General features: G+C 51.7%; 1 protein-coding gene across 2 annotated transcripts in view; it reads right to left on the reverse strand.

Moving 5' to 3' along the window:
• Positions 1–15,659, reverse strand: part of PTP4A3 (protein tyrosine phosphatase 4A3) — a 52,430-nt gene extending 36,771 nt beyond the window's left edge. Inside the window, exon 1 of one of the 2 annotated variants that reach the window (XM_074577937.1) lies at positions 15,524–15,659. The gene's annotated coding sequence lies outside the window, so the exon portion shown is untranslated. Of the gene's footprint in view, positions 1–10,441; positions 10,636–15,523 lie in introns of those variants that run through there. The other variant, XM_074577940.1, reaches the window with a different exon arrangement.
• Between the last annotated feature and the right edge of the window lie 9,140 nt (positions 15,660–24,799).

Here is a 24,799-nt window from a genome sequence, read left to right on the forward strand (position 1 = left end):
ATAAGTCACAGGGCTGGGGGAACAGCAGGGTGACAGTGAGCGTCTCCCACACCAACACAGTGGTCAGCAGCTGCTGAGATTGAGGACCACGCTGGGAGCAGCACAGGTCACACTCCTGAACTTCACCTTCACCAAGATGCTGTTGCTCTTGCCCAGGCAATGATGCTATGGGTAGGATTCAGCTTGAGAGCAGAAACCTGAATTTAGGGACCCAGGAGTCTCATTATAGTCATCATAGAATAGTTTGAGTTGGAAGGGATCTTTAAAGGTGATCTAGTCCAACCCCCCTGCGAAATGAGCAGGGACATCTTCAACTAGATCAACAGAGACTCGCCCTGAAGGAGTCACCTGGTGCCTGGCTTCTTGGTGGGCTTCTCCTGTCCTTCTCTAACTGCCATAGCTCCACCATCGGTGAATCCCCACGGTCCCGTAGCCACTGTGGGACCACATCCTCACCAATAAAACCCCAAACCATGGCCAAGACCCTAGGTGCATCTCCAAAGAGCCCTGCCAGATCTTCTCCCAGGGAGATCTCAGCCCTTGTGATAGACAAGTTCCTCCTAAATATCCCCAGGCGGTTTGCCTGCAACTCCAATTAATAACACCATATTTTGTCAACAAAGTCGGGTCAGCAGCAATTCATAGACTTCAAGCTGGTTAACCTTTTTCCACCAAACAAGCCCAGGGATATTTTCACTCCCTGCCCTTGAGAAGTTTATTTGTGTAGGACCCGTCCACTTACCAGCTTCTGGCAATTTAAAGACACGTAAGGAGTGTAACCGCTTTCTAATAGCTGGGGAAAGACTTTATGGTTGTGGCCAGGGCTCCCCAGCACTGGGGTTAGAAAAGCAGAGACCTGCCAAAGCTGCCTGAGAGAGTCCAAGAGGCTTGTAACTAGCCTGGGAGAGAAACCAGGGTGAGTGCAACGGCCCAGCCATCAACCACAGATGCAATGAAATCTTCTGTGGAGAACTTGTAGAGTTCTTGCTGGAGGCAAAACACAGGGACTGGGGTCATGGAGTCCCAAAAGAAGACCCAACAGAGAAGGCACATCAGAGAAAGCCATCCCTACTTTCAGCCTTTTCCATGTCCTATCAGCCAGGAGGAGATGACCCAACACCAAACCAGTTCAAGCTTCCCCAGTGCCCTCCACCGTCGGGACCACATCTCATCATCTGATGCTCCCACCATTTTGAAGCAATAGCAGATGTAAAGAGCGGAGCCAAGAAAATGGACTATCTTAACCTTTGCTGGCAAAGATTTCATGCCTTACAGAAGCAGAAAGACCATGGAGGGAGACTTCTTCATCTTCCTCCCAAGACGTGTGGGATGCACCTTTCACTGTGGGCTGCCGCAGCTCACAGATGTTTCTGCTCTGTGCAGCCCAGAAACCTTCGCCATGATTCAAAAGGGTTGGAAAAAAAGGGATTTAACCGAGACTCCTGCGCTGCCTGGGCTCTCCTGGAAAATGATTTACAGATGCTGCAACTGGCTGGCGTGCTCTTCACCCAGACAGAACAAGCATCTGGCAGGCCCATTATTCCTGCCTTGCGTGGAGGGTGTGTCCTGGAGATTTATTGTCCAGATATAAAGTGACTGAGCTCTGTCCCGGGAGCACTGTGAGGGAAAAGCAAAGAGTTTCTTCATAAAGAGCCTACTTATCACAACTGCAATTAGTTGCACATGAAGGGGAGGCCAGGAGGGCAAAGGCACCCCAGGGTGACATGGGGAGGTGACACGGGGCTGGCTCCAGCGGGCGCTGCCAGCCGGAGGAGGGTGTCTGGTGTGGTGGAGGAACGGCTGTCCTGGAAAGGGGCAGAGAAAGCCATGCCTTTTAACAGCGGTTGGGATATTTTCTCCGGCACATTCCTCTCCCTCCAGTAATCTTCTGGGAGCGTGGAAAGATGGGTTGTGAAACCCAATTCCTTGCCGCTGGCATCCCTTTGGGGACCCCAGTGGCCAGAGCAGCCTTGCACAGGGGATGGACAATCATCCATCACATTGCAAATGCCGAAGACACTGATAATTAAACCGGGTGATGAGGAGAAAGCTTTTCGCACCATATACCTCCTCCCTGGCCTGGCCTGTCCCTGCAGCAGGGTGGACTCGGGCAGAGCTTCTCAGACTGGGGCAAAGGATAAGAGCATGCTCTGCGTGATGCAATATTTACCTCTTCTTGAGATTTGGGTGAGGTCATGCATTTGCATCACTTGGGGCTGTATTTGCTCGGGGACAGAAAGTTAAATCCTCCAGGTTTCGGAGTAAGCCCTAGTTCAGAGCAGTAGGTGGAAGAAAAGCCTGGTGGGATGTGCTGGGCTCCTGGGCGGCTCCTCCAGGCTAAGTGGGACCTTGCATGACATCTCCATCCATCCCTCCGATGGGCAGGACATCGGGTTGCATCTGGCAGCGGTTTGCCAGGATGCTGATGACAGCCACGCACCGGGCTGAGCCGTGCGCGTCCCTGTGACGTGCCTTTGCCCGCCTCTGGTTTCAATTAAAGCCGCTAATAATTTTAGCAAGAAAACCCTGAACCAAGCGCATCCCGCAGCGAGCTCGCTAACGCCGGCCAGATGTGCTGCTCCTGGCAGGTGTCGCGGTGGCCACAAATGTGCAGGTGGCTTTGCAGGGGGAAAGTAAGAAAAAACCACAAAGTTATGGGTAATTGTCATCAAACCAAGTCTTCTGGGCTCAGGAAAACTGAACCAAGCTGGCCCTGGATGCTTTGCAGACTGGGCTTGGGTGAGGCCCTGGGGCTGTAATGGTTTTATTTAGGGCGTGCAATAACCTTTGGCTCCTATTGTATTTACGTTTGCCAGAAAGACAGTTGGTCTGGCTGGATTAAAGCCGGCGGTAATTACATGCCAATGCCTCCTCTGCAGCGAGGAGGGGCAAAATGGAAAAAGAAAACCGCGTGTGCATCTCCCCCGCTCACCGCTTTGTGCGGAGATGGCCCCTCGCCCTCCCACGAGCAGAAATCCAGCTCGTGCCCAGCTTTGGAAAGTTATTGATGAGGCAGTCCGAAAAGGAGGAGAGATGTGGAAATCACTCCTGGTGTCAAAACGCATTTTGTAAGCGGCCAGCTGCATCCCCTAAAGGACACCCTCCGCCTTGCCCAGCCATCGACCCAGCGAGTGGCCTTCCCCCCTTCCCCAAACGCACGCGCAAAATTCAAAACAGATGCTCCAAAACGCCTGGTTGAAGACGTTCCCTTTCATTTGGTAATTGCTGCTTCCGAGGGAGAAGATCTTAAGTGGTCCTCAAACCCTCTTGAATGACCCAGACACTGATTTTGGTCCTTCTTTGGCTTCAGAGCATCTCTGGCTTTGGCATCTAAGACACCCTGCTGCTCCTCATCCTCTCTCCCCAGCAGCTAATGGCCAGCCTCAGCCTCCTTGCCAGTATTGGCCCCCCTGGGGCTGGTTTATAGCCACCCACTTGCCACCAGCCGCGCGCAACCCCACTGCAAGGAGTGTCAGGATGCCATGGAGATGGGCACCACTGCTCCCCCAGCGCCAGGCAGGCACGGTGCGGGAAAACCAGCCCGGGGCACGCAAAAATGAGGTGCAAAAGGCAAAACTAAAATGTTACTTGCAATAATGGTAGTGATTAACACCTCCACGTGAAACTACAGCAGGAGGAAATCCCCCCGTCCAGCCGCTACAGCTATGCTCCCCCCCCCAGTTTTAACTTACGCAAGACTGAATTTAATTGAGGTACATTTGCACCGAGGTTTCCTCTTGTCCTCTTCAGCCACTGCATTTCTAGCTTTGACAAATAAACAGCCAGTCCTCAAACCTCGGGCCCTTTATTGCTTGTGGTTCCTTCCCCTTCGTTTCTACGAAATGAATAACAGGAGCAGAAGGTTGCAAAACAAGCACTGACCACCCCTGGCTCCAAATACAGCAAGAAAGCAAACAAACGGGGAGAGAGGAAGGAGGAAGATTGACTGCAGGGAGAAAATGCCCAGCTGCACCCACCATGAGTGCCGGAAGCTGTGGATGCTGATTTAGGCGGTGAGAAAACACAATGCAAAAAGCAAAACCAGCGATACCATCGACAAGCGCACGGTGCGATGCACTCCGGTGCTGGAGCTGCGGCGGCGAAGGAGCCCATGGGCTGCTCAAAAACTCAGGGTGGAAAGTTAATGCCCGACGTGATGTACTAAACAGCCACGGCCTGGAGAAGAGGAGCTCGGGGTCAAAAAAAAATAATCACTTAACGTGGAAAGGTCCGCTGGTTTCTCCCCAGGATCTGCTGCTGATCCTCGGTGCCAGATAAGCATCGCTCTCCCCGACAGCGGAGGCGAGCGTTAGGGGAAATTGCGTTGTGCCAGCCCAGCAGCTTCGCTGGAAACCGTGAGAGATGAGAATAATCCTGCTAATAACTGCAGAGCCCAGCTCCTCCTCAATGATGCCAATTTACGCCTGGTTTAATGAGGGCATGGCGTGATGGAAGGACTCTGTGGGGGAATATAAAATCCTGCCTCAAATGGACACACGTTGATACAGTTTAGATTAGGCAGCACGGAAAAAAAAATAAACAAAAATATGTTTCTAACTAAAGGAACTAACTTGGAGAAAGTAAGGAGCTGGTGAGTGATGGCACCTGGAGCATCTTTCTTTCCATCGAAGGTATCAGCCCGACTCTGCCTGCCAAGGAGAAGGCAGGGGTCCAAACTGGGACGGGCCAACCAGCATCCCAGCATCACCAGGAATAAGCACAGAGCTTCCACAGAAAGTGGAAAAAGGCATCTGTGTGCAAAGAAAACTTGCGCCAAAGAGGTTGAACGTGGCAGGGAAAAGAACACGCGGAGGAAATGAGACCCCAAGGTGAGAAATAACCACCCTTGGCGGGGAAAGCAAACACCTCGCAGCTCCTTCTACACCCGAGCAAGCTCCCAGCCACCGCTCTGAGCACAGAGTTTTGCAAGGTCTCATCTACAAAGCCTCAAACTCCCCCTTCGAAGGGCTTTAAATCAAAAAGTATTGCACCCCAGATGGTCCAACGTGCCCGAAAAGGTGGTAAGGAGGCACGTGCATCACAGAATGGCAGGGGTTGGAAGGGACCTCTGGAGACCATCTAGTCCAACCCCCCTGCCAAAGCAGGTTCACCTAGAGCATATTTTGCTCTGATGAACTTAGGTGTTGTAAATCCACTTCAGCCTTTGAGCAAAGCACCTGGCACAGCCGTGCACAGAAAACTTCGGCTTCAGAAAGGCCAGGGCTGAGATTAGCACGGCCGGGAGCACGAGCGCTCCTGCCGCTACCTGAGGTTGCCAACCCAAAGGAGAGGGAAGGGCATCACTGAAGGCTGCCGTCAGAAAAAAACACAACCTCATCCTCCACCAAAACGGCATTGCAAAAGAGGAGCATGCTAATGAAATTAGATGGCTTCAAATTGTGAGGATGGTCAGGGTGTCCTTCTGCAGGCTGGGACCATCACTGGTGAGAATGTGGAGAGCCTGCATAGAATCACAGAATGGTCGGGGTTGGAAGGGACCTCTGGAGATCATCTAGTCCAACCCCCTGCCAGAGCAGGGTCACCCAAAGCAGGTTGCACAGGAACGCGTCCAGGAGGGTTTGGAATGTCTCCAGAGACGGAGACTCCACCACCTCTCTGGGCAGCCTGTGCCAGGGCTCTGCCACCCTCAAAGGAAAGAAGTTCCTCCTCATGATGAGATGGAACTTCCTGTGTTCCAGCTTGTGCCCGTTGGCATGGTTGGTTTTCCTCTGTTGACAAGAGGATGAGCTACAGATGTGAGCTGCTGAGGCCGTCTCCACCCCAGGGATGGATCAAGACCAGGTTAGATGGGGCTTTGAGCAACCTGGTCTAGTGGGAGGTGTCCCTGCCCGTGGCAGGGGGTTGGAACCAGATGATCTTTGAGGTCCCTTCCAACCCAAACCATTCCATGATGGGGAAGCCTCGATGCTCTTACGCCCCCTCCATCCATTCTCAACCAGGAAAAATGGGCTTATTTAGGTTGGCAGACCCCCAGTGCGTGGTACAGCCTGCCAGAGGATGAATACCAGAGCAGGGAAAAACGCCACCCGAGCTAAAAGCCAGCGCGGGTACAAGAAGAACGAGGCCAAATGGGTACGAGTCATCCACAAATAAATTTAAGCTGGAAACGAGAGCAGTTTGCATCCGTGCGAGCAGCAAGGCTCCGGCAGCGGCTTTCCCGGAGGACTCGCCAGGGTCAAACGGCTCATTAGTTTTAAGAAGGAAGCTGGCAGGGGGTTTGCATCACGGCTGCCTGTAACGGCGGGGAGGATCGGCCTCCAAACCAGCCAAAAATCGGTGGTGGCCTCCGGGGCTGGCTTCAGCAGGATGTGGGTCTTCTGCCCCAGCCCGCATCCCGCCCGGCAGCCGTACCTGCGCCGGTGGGGTACCGAGGGATGCCAACCACATCTGCTTGCTCTGGGAGAGAAGAAAGCTGCACAGGGAGTAAAATAAAAAGCCCCAGCTGCGTTTTTCCAGCTGACAGGAGCTTAAACACCGGCTGGGACTTGGGCTCAGGGCCCTCCGTGTAATTCTACTTGGCTTGTCTTAAGACAGCGGCTCTACTCCCCGAGCACCCGATGAGCATTTCGGTAATAGCAGGGGGAATCGGACCTACTCGTCAAGCGTGTTGCTATTTGTGCAAATGCTGCGTACCGGAGGGAAGCTTGAAGAACAAGTCCCCTTTTTATAGCGTGTTGTATGCTGGCAGCCAGCCTGCAAATTAGAAGGAATTCAGAGAGGAGCAACAACAACAACAAAAAAGCCTAAGGGGCTGGAGGGATTAGTCTTGGAGGAAAGGAAAAAAAAAGAAAAAAAAAAAAGAAAGGGAAAAAAAAAAAGAGAACTAAGTGTGTGGTCTGGTGGATGGGACTTTGGGCTGGGATTGGACCCACTGCTGTCCCACGCGTGGCAAACCTCCCTCTGCAATTTGCAGGTTTCCCTACCTGTCCTTAAGCAGCAAGATGTGTTTTCACCTGCCTCAGGAGACAGCCCCGCCACGTCCACCCAGGAAAAAAAATATTTAAAAATTTATATATGCGATAGAAACTTAATTAAGAAGCTGCCAGAGCAAAGCAGAGCCCGCAAACAAAATCGGTTTGAACTGGGAGCGGGCTGAGCCACCCAATAAAGGGTGCGTGGGGAGGAAACCCGGGGTTTCTAGGGTGGTTTTACCCCAAACCGGCTCAGTTTATCCCCAAGCCCTTTGAAGGTCTACACAGAGGTGCAAGCTCCCTGCCTGTACGAGGCCCTGCTATCAGCATCCCCGCTATCAGTGTCCCCGCTATCAGCATCCCCATCATTTGGGGCACTGAGAGGGGCAGGAGGTGACCCGGACCATGGGTTTAATCGCCAGCCTTCAGCCTGGCCGTGCTTGCAGTGGTGGCAGGGCCCCGGAAAGGGACTTGGGCAGGAGCCCAGCACCGTCCTTGCAAGGAAAGGCTTGGCTGTCCCCAGCTCGGGGTACCCAGCCTCATGGGGACAGCCCCATCACCGGCAGGTTGTACCCCCCGGGGGATACATCACCCCGGGGGAGCATCAGCGCAGGGACATCCAGAGCCTTTCGGGGGCAGGGGAGGTGGGGGGAAAGTGCGGATGAGACAAATTTTCCTGTTTGTTGACAAAAATCCCTGTTTTTCTGCCCGCCACATAAGCAAGCACGACGCTGCAATTTGGCACTGCCGGGGTACAAACGAGGAGGGGACGCAGAGGCTGGGAAGCCGGGCTGGACAAGCCTCCCCTTAAATGCCCCCTAACGCCACCTTAAAGAATAATGAACCGGGGGCAGCAGAGGTTACTAGTTTGGTCTGAGAATTTTCATGAGCATGAGAAAAAAAAAAAAAGAAAAAGAAAAAAAAGACCACATTGCTCCAAAGTATTTTAAAAAAAAAAAAAAAAAAAAAAAAAAGCAAGCATCAGGGGCTCTGGGAGAGCAAAGCTCGCTGTAAAGTTTGTTTTCTGTTGTGCCTGTGTTACCAAGCAGAGCCGGCCGAGGAATGCATGGCGAGGGGCGCCCGGCCCCGGGTAAGCGCTGGCGGCCAGGTACGAGGACACGGTGAGGTTCACCGAGCCCCGGCATCACCTGCATCCCAAGACACTGCTCAGCATCCCGCCTTCCCGGCTTAACGCAAGCTTTGCCTCCAGCAGCGCTCCGTTTCTGATCACTGTGTTGCACGCACAGATAATAAACAAACATAATGTATACATTTTTAAAAAGTGTTTTCTAGTCGTTGGGATAATCAGGACAATTCCCCCAGCGCCCTTCCTCACTGTGCCAGGGGTGCAGCGTGGTAGCCGGCAGCTCCCAAACCCTTCTCCGGAAAAGTTCAAACCCTCAAATACTTGGAATTGCTCTTTGAGGGAATTTATTTTAAAGCCGCTTTAATGGCAGCTGGGAATTACCAGGGAGGCACTTTGCTCTGCAATTTCCCAGCTGCTGACCCCGTTCGCATGAAGTGGGCCCCGGGTGGCCGCCCAGCTTGGGAACATGTGCCGAACCAGCTCCGAGTTGCACCCAAATTTCTCCTCACCCCAGGTTGCAGGAGCAGCAGGGAGAGGGCTGTTGTGCTTTGGAAAAGCAAGAAAAATTATCTCCCGCATCCAGCAACTGGGATGTGGTGGGGTTATTTAAGACCGCGTTCCCTTGAGGGTGGAAAATTGCACCCAAGCGCATTGCTTCTTCCCCGGAGCAATAGCAGAGCTGGGAGGTTGTGACGCTCCAAAAACCAAGTCAACGTCCCAATGTATTGGTGGCACGCTGCTTTTTAAGAAGCATTTTGATCTTAAGAAAAAAAAAAAAAGAAAAAAAAGGGGTTATTGAGCAAAATCACTGACGGCAAGTACGCAGCTAAGCGCCGGCAGGACTGCGAGCAACAGGTCCTGCTTGAAGACTGGAAGATGCCACCACCGGAGCTGTGGTTGTTCGTCTTGCAAAACCTCCATGCCCCCCTACCCACCCCGTTGCCCTGAGAGGGTTATGGAGCCCTTCTCTGCTTCACACCTACATGGGGACACCTTGGTCACCCTGGCCGGGCTATACGACTCAAACCCTTGAGATGAGGTGGTAGCCCTGGAAGAAATGCAGGCAGGTGAGATGGTTCTGGTGGTGGGTAGAGGCAGCCCCACGCCCAACTGCTGCCGGATGCCAACCCACCTGCACCGCACAGCCAGTCAAGTCACCTGGAGCAAAGGGGACCCCCCCCCAAAAGCCACAGGCAAGGGTTGGGCTGATAGTCATCAGCCCCCCACGTCGCAGCAACTGTGGCCCCATACCGTCTTTCTTCTCCCCACTGTCATGCTCGAAAGACACTTGTGGAAAAACACAGCAGAAAGGAGAGGGTTTGAGTGGCAAGTTGGCGAAGGAAGGGGGGGGAAGAAAACAACTTGGCACGGAGGGAAGGGCTGAAGGACACAGGCGTTTCCATTTCGGTGCAAAAGTCCCAAGGGTGCTGCTCGGAGCGTTTATTGACCAACTCGCCTGCTCTCGACAAGTTGGCCTTGCAAACCACGGCAGGGAGGGACTCTATTTCTGGTCAAGGCGCGTTCAACGGTGACTCTTTATTAACTCTATCATCAACCAGAGACACGCACAGGACTCAAAACACATGGTCAAAAGCCCTCCTGGAGAGGTCTTTAGCTCTGCAGGCACCACGCCTGGTGTTGGCACACCAAAATCAGGACAAAAAAAGCCATCAGTGCTTCATGTGACCAAAAAATAAGTCGAAAAAAGAAGAAGGTCAAAGACCAGCCAAGCAGGTATAGTCTGCTTAAAAAAAAAAATTAAAGAAAATAATTAAGGTGTGTACCCTTGACTCCGGCACTGCAGCAGATACGGAGGATTGAGTTGTTTCTCTCAGTCTTAGAAGGAAAAATTATCATTGTCATAATAAAATTGAAAAAACTTAGATGCAGCCGGGTCAGGTTCAACACGGGTGAAAGGCACCGGTTTGACTCCAAACCCAGCTGTTCTCCCCAGCCTGAAAGGTTGTTGGATCGATACGATCTTCCCCAGCACAAGTCTGTGCGGGAGCCCGTCATTCCTCCCCCGCCCCCCGCCTCTTCCCTGCAACACGATAACACGCCACATCGCCCCCAGCTCTCAAGTTAAACATCTTATTAACTGCAGTGACGCAAAAGAGGAAATCGCCGAGAACTATCACAAAGATGAGAGGGAACGCATTTACCATCGATCGGCTGCGATACCGCTGCAGAGATCTGCACGTAAAGAAAGAAACAAACAAACAAAAAAAAAAAACAGCATTCAGCCCCTCCTTTCCCCCCCTCTTCTGATCGCTCGATGTCATGGGAAACTAAACCTGACATCCAAACAGCCCAGATACGAGAGACCCGCAGTGAAAAAATAATATTTTTAATATAAAAAAAAACCAACCCAACAGCACAAACCCCACAAACTTGCCTTTCAGGAAACCGTTTGGATACAGACCCTGCGCAGCTGCAGCCACCCTCCGTGTCGTACTCATCCCTCCTGCTTCGGCTTGGAGATGGGGCAGGGAGGGGGAAGGAAAGAAAAGAACAGAAAAGAGGAGACTGGGGGGGGGGGGGGAAGAAGCGATATTGCAGCTGATGAGCCGCGAGAGGCTGTTGGCAAAGTGGTCCAGCAATCGTCTGAAATTCAGACGGTCACGTGAGGATCCTGTCTGCAGCTCCCGCGCAGCCCCGGCTCAGCGTTTCTCAAACTGCACACGCAGCAATTCACCCCCTCGACATCCCCCACCCATTTTCCAACCTGTGCCCCATCCCAAACCCCACCCCAGCAGTTCCTTTTCACAAGGTGACCGAGGGCTTCACGCCGCAAAAGTGGATTTTTTTTTGCCCGCGCAAGGCACACAGAAAAGCATCGCTAAGCTGCAAAACCACCCCTCCTTTTTATTTTTTTTTCAAGTTAAATCCCAGCCCTGCAGGCAGCGGTGTCTTCTCCACCGGGATGCGCGTGGTGGCCCATCGCCCCACTGCATCATGTGGGGCTGGTGGGAGGTCCCCATCAGCATGAAGGAGCATCCAGAAGAACGTCCTGTGCATATATATATGCACATACATACATATATGCATACACCTACATATACACACACATATATAAATATACATATATATATAAATAAAAGGAATACCCTGGGCATGCCCAAAACCAGCCCCCGAGCAGCCACGGTTGCATCAGAGAGCAGCCAAGTGAGCCTCCAGGGTGAGATGGGAACCAGCTTTTTTCTTTCTTTATTTAATGATTTAATTTTTATTTTTTTTTGCTTTAGTTTTCACCCAGGACATTGCTTTGCACCCAAAAGATGCTCCAGGCTACTTCTTCCCCCATCCTGCGTCGCCTCACGGTGCAGCAGCTCCTGGGGTCCCACCAGGACCAAGCCATCAGCAAAGGTCCCTCTGCAAAAGCCGCGTGGCTGCACAGAGCCAGCCTCACCCTCCCACCCCCTAAAAATCTTCAGGACAACAAAAATGAATGTTTTTTTCATGTTTTCTCCTCCACCTGCACCCATTCTTCACCTAAATTAGCAAGAGGAATTAAGAAACCCAATGCTCCACGCTGCCTCGCCTTCACCGCCCGGCTGGAGACGCATTGCATTGCACTAAAGTCAGGCAGATACAGCAGGACTAAAAAAAGAGCATTTATTTTTTTTTTTTTTAAAGCCGGATTGCCTTTCACGGCGACTATATTTATAGGTAGAGCTGTTGAAATTTTAAGGGCTCCTTGCCACAGGAATCCGGTCGCGTCTCGTGGTCACAAAGTGGCGTAACTTGGCAAAAATGAACTTTTAATGGACAGAGGGGTGTTGCTTCCCTCCCTTAAATTTGGATAAAATCAAGAGGGGGGAAAAAGAAAAGATGCAAAATGCGCGGGGGAGCCATGCACGCTCCTGCCGTGTGCTTTAGTCTGTATTTTCCAGGTTCGGAGCGTAGCGAAGACGGGACTTCACACCGGCCCAGCACTTTCCTTTTCTGTCAATGACCAGGAAAAAAAAAAAAATAATGCTTTTGTGGGTGTTTATTTTTGCTTTCGGTTTGGCTACCAGTGGCACGCACAAAACCTCCTCTGCACTTCGTTTTATGGTTGGAAAACCCCAGCGGGGTTCAGCTCCGGAGTGGTAAAACTCACTCTCCTCATCCGAAGCCGCCCAGGAACGCCAACATGCGGCGGCACACAGTGCCCAGAAACCACGCGGTCTCAGCCCAAAAGTTTGCAATTTTCTTACACAACAGCAGGCTATGCCGCTAAAACCCTCTTTTATTTTAATTTATGCTATAAAAGCACGTTACGCCACATCCAAAGACGCTACCACCCCGCTGAGCGCGTCTGGATGCTAAACTTTTATTTCCCTATGGCAACGTGCGCCTATTTAAAACAAAACCCAAACCATAATTAAAGTTATTGATAGGAGCCCATGTTTACTGTTTGCTATTTTAATATCAAGTGCTGTTGGATTTCAAGCCACTGATTTCCATCGCTTGCAGGGGATGATTAAGCTGGAAACCTGCCTAAATGCTGGGTTGGTTTTTTTTTTTTTTTTTGACGTTTCTATGGGCACTTCTGCCGTCAAATCAAAGAAATGCACTTGAGAGGCCGATCCCAGCCTCTCATCAGGGACCGCCTCGCCTCACCTGAAAGCCAGCGAGTGATTTTTGAGCTATCGAGACACGCATCAAAATAAAACTAAAATAGCTGCAAGGAAAGCTTTTTTGCTCCTGCAAGCAGCGCTCTCCGTAAGCACATCTAACGTGGCGAAGGCTCGCGGGGCTCCAGTAACGCAACCATTTTCAGTCTCGTCAAAGTTAACAGAAGCATCACTTTTCCCAAAGGAACGAATTTCAGGTTGGAGCATTGACTAGAGGTTAAAAGTCTCTTCCTCCGCTTCCCACGTGTCAAATTTGGCGGCCGTGACGAGCATCCGATGTCCCCCAAAAGCGGCTGTGTCAGGGACTGTGCAACAGCCCCTGATAGCCAGCACATGGATGGTTAACTCTGAAGCCTAGTGACAACACACTATTAAGTTCCTGGATGTTCCACCTGCAGCATTTTCGATGTACGCTATTAGCAACAATACAACCAAAATATTAACAATCATTATAACAGTGGAATTTAAATCCAGCTCACAACAGGGTAGGGAGATGCAGGATATTTAGTATTCCAACAAGTCACCAGCCCCATTTATCCACACTACTCTTTTTCCACTGCTATCAATAAACACACGACTTCATTAAAGCTCTGTTTTCTTGACGAATCTCCTTTAGCAAGAAGGATGCGCGTAAAACCAACCCAGCAGCTCCAGACACTCAGTCGCCCCGTTTACGTTTCAGCTCCTTTGAGCAGAAAGACGAAGCCGTAACCAAATTAACTGGAAATTGGCAGCAGTGCAAACTTGCCAGATTCCAGCTAATTGCTTGGATTAGTAATTCCAGTCGCATGCAAAATCCATTTTACCTGCGGCATGCGATGTTCTCCTGCTACGCGACCTGCCTGCTCCTGCAGCAGGGCCCACCAGCCTCCCAAAGATCCCAAGCTATGTCCAGACCAGTGAAAGGCTCGTTAGCTTAATGGAAACATGCTAAAATATAGAATCATAGAATCGTTTAGGTTGGAAGAGACCTTTAAGATCACCAAGTCCAACCACTAACCTAACACTACTATGTCCACCACTAAACTATGCCCTTCAGCACCACATCTACATGTCTTTTAAACACCTCCAGGGATGGTGACTTCCCTGGGCAGCCTGTTCCAATGCTTGACGACCCTTTCGGTGAAGAAATTTTACCCAGTATCTACCCTAAACCTCCCTTGGTGCAACTTGAGGCCGTTTCCTCTTGTCCTATTGCCTGTTTCTTGGGAGAAGAGACCAACCCCCACCTCTCCACACCCTCCTTTCAGGTAGTCGTAGAGAGCAAGAAGGTCTCCCCTCAGCCTCCTTTTCCCCAGGCTGAACAACCCCAGCTCCCTCAGCCGCTCCTCATAAGACTTGTTCTCCGGACCCCTCACCAGCTTCATTGCCCTTCTCTGGACCCGCTCCAGCACCTCAGTGTCTTTCTTGTAAGTGAGGAGCCCAAAACTGGAAACAGCATTTGAGGTGGGACCTCACCAGTGCCGAGCATGGCCCAGGTTGCCCAGAGAAGCTGTGGCTGCCCCATCCCTGGAGGTGTTCAAGGCCAGGCTGGATGGGACTTGGAGCAGCCTGGTCTGGTGGGAGGTGTCCCTGCCCATGGCAGGGTGTTTAGAACTAGATGACCTTTAAGGTCCCTTCCAACCCGAACCATTCTGTGATTCTACGAACTGCTGATGCGGCGAGCGCAGCCCCATATCATCTGAGGCCAAGAGCCATTCTTGCCAAGAGGCGGGAAGCATCCATTGGGATGCCAGGACCAGACAGCATGGACCACGCGCTTCCTCCCGGGCCCCTCGCAACACGGAGCCCAGCGTCCAGTCTCCTGAAGGAACCAAGGCCCCTTGGACCCCGAAAACGCACACCCCCCCCCCCCCCCCCGATTCCTGCTACCGGGCTATGGCACCGTCCACACACGCCCATCCCTGCTCCCAAGCAGCCACCGGGGTTGTCGCACTGTGCACCCCCCAGACTGCCCCTCACATGCTGGTACCGGAGTTATAGCCCCATGCCCGCCCCCCCCCGCCCCATGCTGCTACTGGGGTTATTGCACCGTGTACCCCGCACATGCCCCCCCACGCCGCGATGATACCGGGGTTACTGCACCGTGCACGGCTCCCCTCATGCTGATACCGGGGGTTATGACACCGCGCAGCCCCCGCACATGCCTCCCCCCGCAGCTACTGGGGTTATCGCACGGTGCACGGCCCCCCCCACAAAGACCCTCCCACGATGCTACCGGGCTATGGCACGGTCCACGGATCCCCCCCCCCGCCCCGCTCCTACCGGCGTTACTGCACCGTGTACCCCGCACATGCCCCCCCCCGCCCCGATGCTACCGAGGTTACTGCACCGTACACCCGCACATGGCCCCCCCACGCTGCTATCAGGGTTATGACACCGTACAGCCAACGCACATGCCCTCCCCCTCCCCCCCCTACGGGGGTTACTGCACCGTACACCCCGCACACGCCCCCTGCCTCCCCCCGCTGCTACCGGGGTTATTGCACCGTAGACCCCGCACATGGCCCCCCCCCCACGTTGCTACCGATTTTACCGCACGGTGCACGCCCCCCACCCACCCCCGCCCCGCTTCCGGGGCCACCGCGCCGCGCACGCCGCCCGCCCGCCCACCCACCGGCCGGGCCCGCAGCGCCCTGCGCGGCCTCCCCCCGCACACCGCGACAGCTCGGCTTCCCCCCCGACCTCCCCGCCGCGATCGCAACACCCTCTTCGCCACGATCGCGCCGCTCCGGTGGTGGAAGGGAAGGAGGGGGAATCCCGAACGGCAGCCCCCCCCCCGCACCGGGCCGCATTGTTGCGCGGGCGGCCACACGTGCCGCCGCCTCGCCACCGCCTCCCCGCCGCCGCCGCCGCCGCCGCCGCCCCCGTCCTCCCGCACTGACCTGCTCGCCGGCCCCGGCTCCGGCCGTGCTGCCCCGCTCGACTCCGCTCCGCGCCGCCCGCCCAGCCCCGCCGGCCGCCCCGCGCCCGCACATGCAGCCGCCGCCGCCGCCGCCGCCGCCGGCCCGCGCCCCGCCCCCGCCGGGCCACGCCCACGCCACGCGTCACGTGGTACCGGCGAAGCCAATGGGGAAGGAGGACGCCCGATGGGGCGGGGAGAGTAGGGGCGGTGGGGCGGGAGAAGGGGCGGGGCTTAGCGAAGGGTATGGGGAGGAGCTACGAGGTGGGCGGGGCCAGGGAAAGGATATAGGGGCGGGGGCTATGTGATGGGCGGGGCTTGGAGAAGGGTATAGGGGCGGTGCTATGCGGTGGGCGGTGCTTAGGGGAGGGGATGGGGCGGGGCTATGTGATGGGCGGGGCTTGGGGATGGGGACGGTGCAGTGTGGTGGGCGGGGATTATGGGATATAGGGGCGGGGTTGTTCTGTGGGCGTGGCTACGTGGTGGGCGGTGCTAGGGAAGGCGTGTCTATATATGGAGTGGGTGGGGCCAGGTGAGGGGGCGCTGTGAGGCGGTGGATGTGAGGGGACCGTGGGAGGAGGAGGAGGAGGAGGAGGAGGAGGAGGAGGAGGAGGAGGAGGAGGAGGAGGAGGAGGAGGAGGAGGAGGAGGAGGAGGAGGAGGAGGAGGAGGAGGAGGAAGAGGAAGAAGAAGAAGAAGAAGAAGAAGAAGAAGAAGAAGATGATTGGAGAGGAGGAGGAGGAGGAGGAGGAGGAAGAAGAAGAAGAAGAAGAAGATGATTGGAGAGGAGGAGGAGGAGGAGGAAGAAGAAGAAGAAGATGATTGGAGACAGCCAGCATGGCTTCACCAGGGTCAAGTCCTGCCTGACCAACCTGGTGGCTTTCTATAATGGAGTGACTGCATCAGTGGACAAGGGAAGAGCAGCGGATATCATCTATCTGGACTTCTGCAAGGCCTTTGACACGGTCCCCCACAACATCCTTCTCTCTAAGTTGGAGGGATGCGGATTTGATGTGTGGACTGTTTGGTGGATAAGGAACTGGCTGGATGGTTGCATTCAGAGGGTGGTGGTCAATGGCTCGATGTCCAGATGGAGAGGGGCGATAAGTGGTGTCCCTCAGGGATCCATACTGGGAACGGTGCTGTTCAACATTTTTGTCAGTGATTTAGACAGTGGGATCAAGTGCACCCTCATCAAGTTTGACGATGACACCAAGCTGAGTGGTGCAGCTGACAGGCCGGAAGGATGGGATGTCATCGAGAGGGACCTGGACGAGCTACAGAGGTGGGCCCAAGCAAACCTTATGAAGTTCAACAAGGCCAAGTGCAAGGTCCTACACTTGGGTCGGGACAATCCTCGTTATCAATACAGGCTGGGGGATGACGTGATAGAGAGCAGCCCTGGGGAAAGGGACTTGGGGGTACTTGTGGGTGAAAAGCTGGACATGAGCCGACAATGTGCGCCTGCAGCCCAGAAGGCCAATTGCATCCTGGGCTGCATCAAAAGAAGCGTGGCCAGCAGATCCAGAGAGGTGATTCGCCACCTCTATTCTGCTCTCCTGAGACCCCAACTGGAGTGCTGTGTCCAGCTCTGGAGCCCTCAGCACAAGAAGGACATGGACCTGTTGGAGCAGGTCCAGAGGAGGGCCACGAAGATGAACAGGGGGCTGGAGCAGCTCTGCTGTGAGCACAGGCTGAGAGAGTTGGGGTTGTTCAGCCTGGAGAAGAGAAGGCTCCGGGGAGACCTTAGAGCCCCTTCCAGTACCTGAAGGGGGCCTACAGGAAAGCTGGGGAGGGGCTGTTTGCAAGGGCATGTAGTGATAGGACAAGGGACAATGGTTTTAAACTAGAGCAGGGCAGGTTTAAATTAGACATTAGGAAGAAGTTCTTTACAATGAGGGTGGTGAGACACTGGCCCAGGTTGCCCAGAGAGGTGGTGGAGGCCCCATCCCTGGAGACGTACAAGGCCAGGCTGGATGAGGCTCTGAGCAACCTGATGTAGTTGAAGATGTCCCTGCTGACTGCAGGGGGGTTGGACTGGATGACCTTTAAAGGTCCCTTCCAACCCAACACATTCTATGAGTCTATGATTAAGAAGGAGAAGAAGAGGAGACGATGACAACAAGAAGTAATATAAGGAAGACAAAGAGGAAGGCGAGGAGGGAGGCAGGGGCAGGCAGCACAGGCCTGGGCTCGCTGTGGCCGTGTCCCCCTTCCCTGAGGGAGCATAGGCCGGGTGCGGGGAGGAGGCCGCCCGTTCCTGAAGCGCTATAAAGGATTTATTGAACATCTTGCTGTTAGCGGTGCTGGGTAGGTGTGGGGCATAGGGATGTTGGCCATTGGGTCACCATCCCAGGGACTGGCATGATTCAGGAGCTGCCAAGGGCCTCGCCTCGTGTTGTCGACCTTTGTCTCTAGAAATCCCCCGTCTAGATCTGTGGCATAGTGTAAGGAACTGCCGTAAATTCAAAGGCATGGGAACAGAGCACCCGACTTCAGTGCAAGTTGCTTCTTTTTGTTTATTTCGTATTTATTGAGGACTCTTAGCAGAAGTTACCACGGGGGCAGCCAAGGGCTTTGCAGATATTAAAGGAATAGCAGGACAGGGCTTTTTGGGGTGACAGAGGAATGAGGTGATTCCTCAGGAGTCATACACAAATACGTCGAGGTGAAGGGACAGCAGCGGAATTTAGTGACATGGTTTAGCAGTGGTTTTGGCAGTGTTATGTTGATGGTTGGACTCGATGAACTTAAAGGTCCCGTCCAACCTAGACGATTCTGTGATTCTATGTCTGCACACTTCCCATGTCTTTCCTCTTCAACATGTCCAACAAGCCTGGTAACCACAGAGCACCCTCTGCAAACACGCCCTGTTTGCTACTCAGCGAACCCATCAGGAGATCCTCAGATATGCTTTAATTTCAAGAATATTTTTTCCTCTTCCCTGAAAGGCATTAAAACGGTGCCATCTAAATCAGAACTGCCTGACAGTGCCTTATGTTTCTGAGAAAATCCTTTGTTAGAAGGGCCAGGAGGCTTCCTCTTTGGTTAAGGGCCGACCTGTCAAGATCTACAAGAAGTCCTCCAGCAGAACTTGAGAAAGGCTGATTTGGCATATGGGATGTTTCCAACAGAAAAAAAGAATAGAAAAAAAAGGAAAGAAAATGTTCAGAATGTCTTAATGCATCATAAAAAAAAAGAATTAGTAAAGGAAAGGTGTCAGTTTTACCGAGGTTTCTTAATGCAGTGAATCTTATGCAACTGCAGTGTATGTCTATACGTTTATAAAATGGGTCCTTTGCTAAAACTTTTGCATCTGTTGACCAATGTCAAAGCATATTAGAGACATTCAATTTCTGCAAGTTTGAAAACAGGCAGCTGGGTAAAGGGATGTCCTTCGACATGCCTAACTCTCTCCTTCCCCTTCCCTTCTCGGGGGAGGCGTAGCATAAGCTTAACCTTGATTAGACATCAGCAAATTCACACCTTGCAATAGTCATCTGCTGAAAACAGAAAGAAAACTGTTACTTCCCCTGCTATTGACATTTAGGTTTTGCTATTTGACTCCCTGCTACTTTTTCTAGGTGAGAAAATTATCTCTTATTCGCATCAACGTTTTTAATGAATTACTCAGAGCGTGGCTTCCGGCGGCGGTAGGATCAGTCCAGCAAACTTAGCGAAAGCCCTGGAGGGCAGAAGTCCTCCTGCTGTTCCTGGTGATGGTAGGACCAACTGAGAAACCCTCCTGCGAATGCTTTCTTTAAAAGCATAAAATTGAAAACTGAAACAAACAAACAAAAAATCCAGCACAAAGAAAAACAACTTTGCAGCTGCTCAAGTTGGTTGGGTATTTTTGGTCAAATCCTTTCTTGTTAAAACAGCATGACCCCTTTTCCTTCCATGGGGATTCCCAGGCATGATGGGGAACTGCATTTGGCTCTGAGGCAATATGTTTGTTTTTCTTTGCTGTTTGTGAATCTGATAGACCCGCCTTCCTTTCAGATTCATCAAATGCCAGTAATCTGTTTTTATTTAGTTGGGAACCTGAGAGCGGTGGTTGGCAAGCCGTTCTTTGCTTACCATTTGAAATGTCACATGGCAAATTCTAGCACCCGAGCACAATCTCAGCTTGACAGCTCTGGCAAAAGAAAAAGGGGCAACAGCGTAAGCCTCCACCACATCGCCTCAGAAGTGCCGTCAAACCCAGCTTGATCCCTCTTGCATGGGTGAGGCCGAAAGCTTGCTGTGCCTGAGAGAGCGTAGCTTCTCGGCCAGTGGTGTAAATTCATACCCAGTTTTGCTGCTGCTCTTTGGTAGGGAGACATTTGTCCGTTGTAAGCTGGAGGGAAAATGGAGGCATTTAAAATTGATATGCAACGCAACTGAGGAACACCTTCAGGTCTCCTGGCAAGCCTGAGTCCATCTTCAGTCAAGCCCTGCCTCGCTTCTCCATATTTTAGAAAAACGGGCAGAGAGAAATGTTGCCACTGTCAGGTCACTGCCTTAAGAGGATCAAATAGGCTTCATGTTAGCTGTAATTTCCTGAATTTGAATGGATTTTCAACAAAAATATCGACAATCTCCTGTGCACGTTATCATCCTTGAGCATGTTTTTCACGCGTGAGGCACTGCAAAGCAATGTGGAAGGACTGTAACCTCTGTGCAGATACTAATCCCAGAGGGTTGTATTTGCGTTAGTGGAAAGCCTGGCCACGTTTTAATGTGCGCTTGTCAAAGTGCTTGTATTACAGCTAGGACACTTTCCTGGACCAAGCCCATGCAGGCTCCGTGTTTGCATAAAGGATGGAAATGCAATCCATACACCTGCTTTGTCTGAGTTTCTGTAATCTTTATTTCCATGGTCCTTCCCTACCCCCTTCTGTCATTTCCATTTCAACCAAATGCAGCTTTCTTCAAGCCAGGACACCATTAACACTGAACTGACGGAAAAAATTGCTCTCCTTTTTGCCACCTGCAGACAACATTTCTCAGGGCTGCTGCGTTAGAGAGGGAAGAAGCAACAAAGTGATAATTCAGGGTTGGTAAGGTTGCAGGAGGAACTACTCCTCCAGGGTAGGAAGTGAAACACGTATTCTTGATATGTCAGTGTTAACGTTTCTGCACCGATGCCTCTTTCCCATCCAGTAACTGAACAAGTCTCAGCCACTGGAACTTGTGTCTCGGCTCTCTACACCAGATATTTCTGCTCCTTTGGTGAAGCAGTTATCACATCCTGTTCCTCTGGAATTTCAATATCTGGATGAGGTTCCCAGTCGCCAGCCCTTACACAGACATCTCATTCACCTGCACTACAAGCAACTTGGGTTTCTCCAGCTTCCAGAGGTCCCAGAAGCTGCTGTGCATTGAGTAGTGGATACGTTTTCTTTCTGGGAGAGATAAGGAAGTGGGGAAAAAAAAAAAAAAAAAACAAAAAAACAACTATGCAATGGTTCTGTTTCAGGTTTTATTTTATATTTTTAAGTTAGCTTTTCCCCCAGGAGAGGCTTAAAATGGAGCACTTACCTTTTCAAGAAGAGTCATTTAATAGCTGGACCAGCACTTGGAATTCACTTGAAGGCACTGACTAATTCAGCACATGAACGAAACTGAAGTTCACTCATACGTGGTAACGCCTTTCCTTTTCCCACACTCATCAAAACCTTGTTTGCCTGCTTCACAGATTCCCCAGGTATTAATAGCCAACGAAGACTTCAGAACAGAAAGAGCCTGGGCCAGAGGCTCAGAGGTTGTATTTGCATGTAAGAGGGATGGGGGAGGCTATAAAGGGATCACTAAGGAGTGCTGCAGATAGCCTGGCTTCTTGCAGCTGCCCTCCTACACAGCTGAAGCTCACTCCTGCTTTCTCAGGCACATGGCAGAGTCCAGGGCTTTCGTCTGGGTTGAGAACGTGGTTAAATCCTTGCAGGCACCACAACGTGGAATGGCATTTTAACCACATCAGGGAAGGCAGGATGGGTCTCCTAGGGCAGGGCTTCTTCACATGCGGTCCCTGCACTACTGGTGGTCCCTAGTGTGCCTGAAGGTGGTCTGCAAAATGATTGCAATTAAAAAAACAAAACCATACACATTGCATTCCCACGCCTGCAAGCCAGCAATCAGAAAGGAGATGAAGTAACAGTCATAGATAAACATGTTGAGTTGTCGGTCCCGGCTGCAGTTCTTTCAGTGATGCTGTGGTCCTCAAGTTTTGTCCTTTTTTATGAAAGAAGGTTCACTTGGTTTAAGGAGGTTGGTGGGGGGCGGCTGGTTGCCCCACTTCATCTGGCACTGGAAACCTGGGCTGGTACATGCTGCAAGAACCCTGCTCGCTGCCAGGAGTTACCTGCAGCCAACCCCACATACCTATTCAAAGAGCCTTCGTTTTCCTCATTAAAGGACATACCTGCATAATCTTCCTTGTATGATAAGGAGCAGTGCCTACTTTCTATCTCACACCCAGGCCTCCAGACTTAGCCAGGCCTAAGGAATGGACTCTTCTGCGTAACCAGCTCTACCTGGGAGTGTAGACACATCCTAAGGACATGATACTATCGGCGTGGCGGGGAGAGGGTGTGCCCCAGGCGTCCAGCAAAGACAAGCACTGCAGCTGACAGGCTGGTACGGAGACAGCAATTGGAAAAGGGTGAGAAATACGGAACTCAGAAATGTCTCTGTGCCTCAGACGAGTTTCCTCCTTGGTCCCATGAGAAAAAAAACACAACGGTGGTTCATTTTTTTTTGGTCGAGGTTACTTTGCTGGGAAGAATTTTTGAAAGGTGCTGCTGAAAATCAACTGAGGGAGGGGAGCTTGCCTACCTTCATCTTAATCTTGGTGATGAAGTGTCTGGATTACCAGCTGAAGCTCAAATAACTTGACCTGGCACCACTCAAAGCCAGCAGAGTCCTGAAGCTGTATGTGGTGGGGTAGATCTCTGGCCCCAGCTCTGATTTGTTCTCCTGTGAGATCCATAGGATCAGGCATGCATTCATCCCTGTGTGGATGCTCTTAGTACAGACGAAAGCATCTTACTGGGGTTCATCTTAGACCGCTCTGGTGAAACCTAGAACTTTGGTAAAAAACAAGCACCTGGAGCAGGATCTGGCCTTTCCAAGGAGGTTTTGGTTGCGTTCAGTGATGGATGTAAAGGAAACTCATGGTCCCTGGGATGGCGGAGGCAGGGAATGAATGAATCAGTTTGCAGTTGGGAGTGTGGGAGGTAACAGGGCTTTTTTTCTCTTGTGCTTCTGGTGATCCACCACAGGTCTGCACTGTTCTAGGAGACAATAGCGACTGGTCTTTAAGCTTAAACTGGAGAGGTCTCCACTTTCGGTCTTCATGGGCCCTGGTTTAATACTGGTGGTGGCAGCAGCGTGAACAAGCCTTCTGCTACCTTCCTCTCCGTTTCATGGAAAGCGGAGGCAGGCAAAGGTTAAGTGACTTTTGCAAGGTCACGTAGGAAATCGGTAGGGCAGGAGGCTGGTCATTAGGACATCCTTTCTCCAGAATATAAGAACAGATGGACCAGAGGCGCAGAGAAAGAACGGGACTTGCCCAAGGTTGCGGGATCGTCCCACCTCCTGAGGCACTTGTCCTGGCAGCAAGATTATCACATACTTCCCATATCTCTGCTGCAAGAGGTGAATGGGAAGGGGTGTGTGGGGGAAACAAGCCCGTTGCTATTAATTCAGTTGAGCTTGACTGGACATGCACAAGCAATCTGGAGAAGGAAATAGTTCTAGTTCTGTCTGGTTCAGCAGAAACTCCACCCACTGAAGCTTTCCGGCAGGAAATCGAGTTACAAACATTACATGATCTGAGCAAATTCTCATACACTGATCCTACCCTGGGGACAGGACACTTCTGCGAGCTGCTTATTGAGGCAGTAGTTTTAGATACCTTAACCCTTTCTGGAGTGTCACTCTGAGGGCATCACAGCTTCTTGCGCTAGCCAGGCTGTAGAGATCACAAGCGAGAAGAAAATGGATTAACAACTGTTGGGATCATTCTTCATCAATAAAGAAATCCTGAATGCCCTGTCTTTATGTGGAGGAAAGAAGGGGAGGGCTGGGGAGTCTTTCTTCTACTTGCTTTTCCTACTGAAAAATTGAGATCTGTCGACAATATGTTTCCTGGAACACCCTAAAGATGACCAAAAAACGTGTGGTTTCTGGCACCAGCCCGACCGTGCAAGTGAAACCTCTCAATGGAGAAAGCAACCAAATTGTACTTGGACTGTTTCAGACCCATTGTTTTTTATTAGCAGAAATGCCTGAAAAACAATAGGAGAGAAGCTGCCATCGTAAAAACTCAGAGACCTACTGCTTCAGCTAAGGGTTAAGATAAATCGTAATCTACATGTTTAAATTATATAATGAACCTCAAGGAAATAAACCTTGACGCTTGCTAATAGCCCTGAGATTTAAAGCGAAAAAGCATAGAGAGGAAGAGAGCTTTTCTTTTTACAGAATAGGAAGCAAAAAGGAGCACAGCTCGTATTTTTCTCTTTATCCAGTTAGCAGTAATGTAGACGAATGTCTGACCCTGAGGAAAGGGGGAAGGTGGAAGCTGCCTGCAGCGATAGCGAGTCTGTTTTTCACATGATGGCTCTTTCTGGGGGCTTGCAGCCCCTCATCACGCTGCTGGAGAGTGGGAAGGTGGGGATGGCCGCTGCTAGCCGTGCTTCCCGCCGGAGCACGCGGTGAGCCGTCTCTCAGGTTTCCTTTTTGTTCGTCTGAGAAGCAGAGCGTCTCCTGATGAAGGTCACGGCTTTGATCCCCACAGCTTGCTCTTGTGTTTATGGATGGCCATTATTAGTAACAGGGGCTACTGCATGCACGACTCCGTGCCTGCCCTTGTCTGACTGCAAGGGAGCAGGGGCAGGATCACAAAAGAAAGTATAAATAGAGTCATTTTAAAAGCCTGTTAAATAGAAATAGACTTTTAGGGAGGAGAGAGAAAGGATGAGGCGTGTTACCATGGTAACTGCCAATGGTTTATTTAAGAAGGGCGAAGAAACAAACACCACAAAAAGGCGAAGTCAAGAAGAGCTGAAGATTGCTGAAGGAATCTGTCAGGATACAGACACCGAGGGGCCAGGTAAGAGCAGTGAGCTTCTACTAAAGCTGTGCCGAAAAAATTCATCCCGCTTTACCTCTTGCAAAGTGGTCTGGTCAATGTTACTACGAAATGTGGATTTCCAGTTGGGGAAACTGTTTTTCCAGGTTTTTTTGGGGGGGTGGAGAGTGAGTAAATACATGAG

This window comes from Larus michahellis, chromosome 2 (genome assembly GCF_964199755.1).
Source record: "Larus michahellis chromosome 2, bLarMic1.1, whole genome shotgun sequence".
In the NCBI taxonomy this organism is placed as follows: Eukaryota; Metazoa; Chordata; class Aves; order Charadriiformes; family Laridae; genus Larus; species Larus michahellis.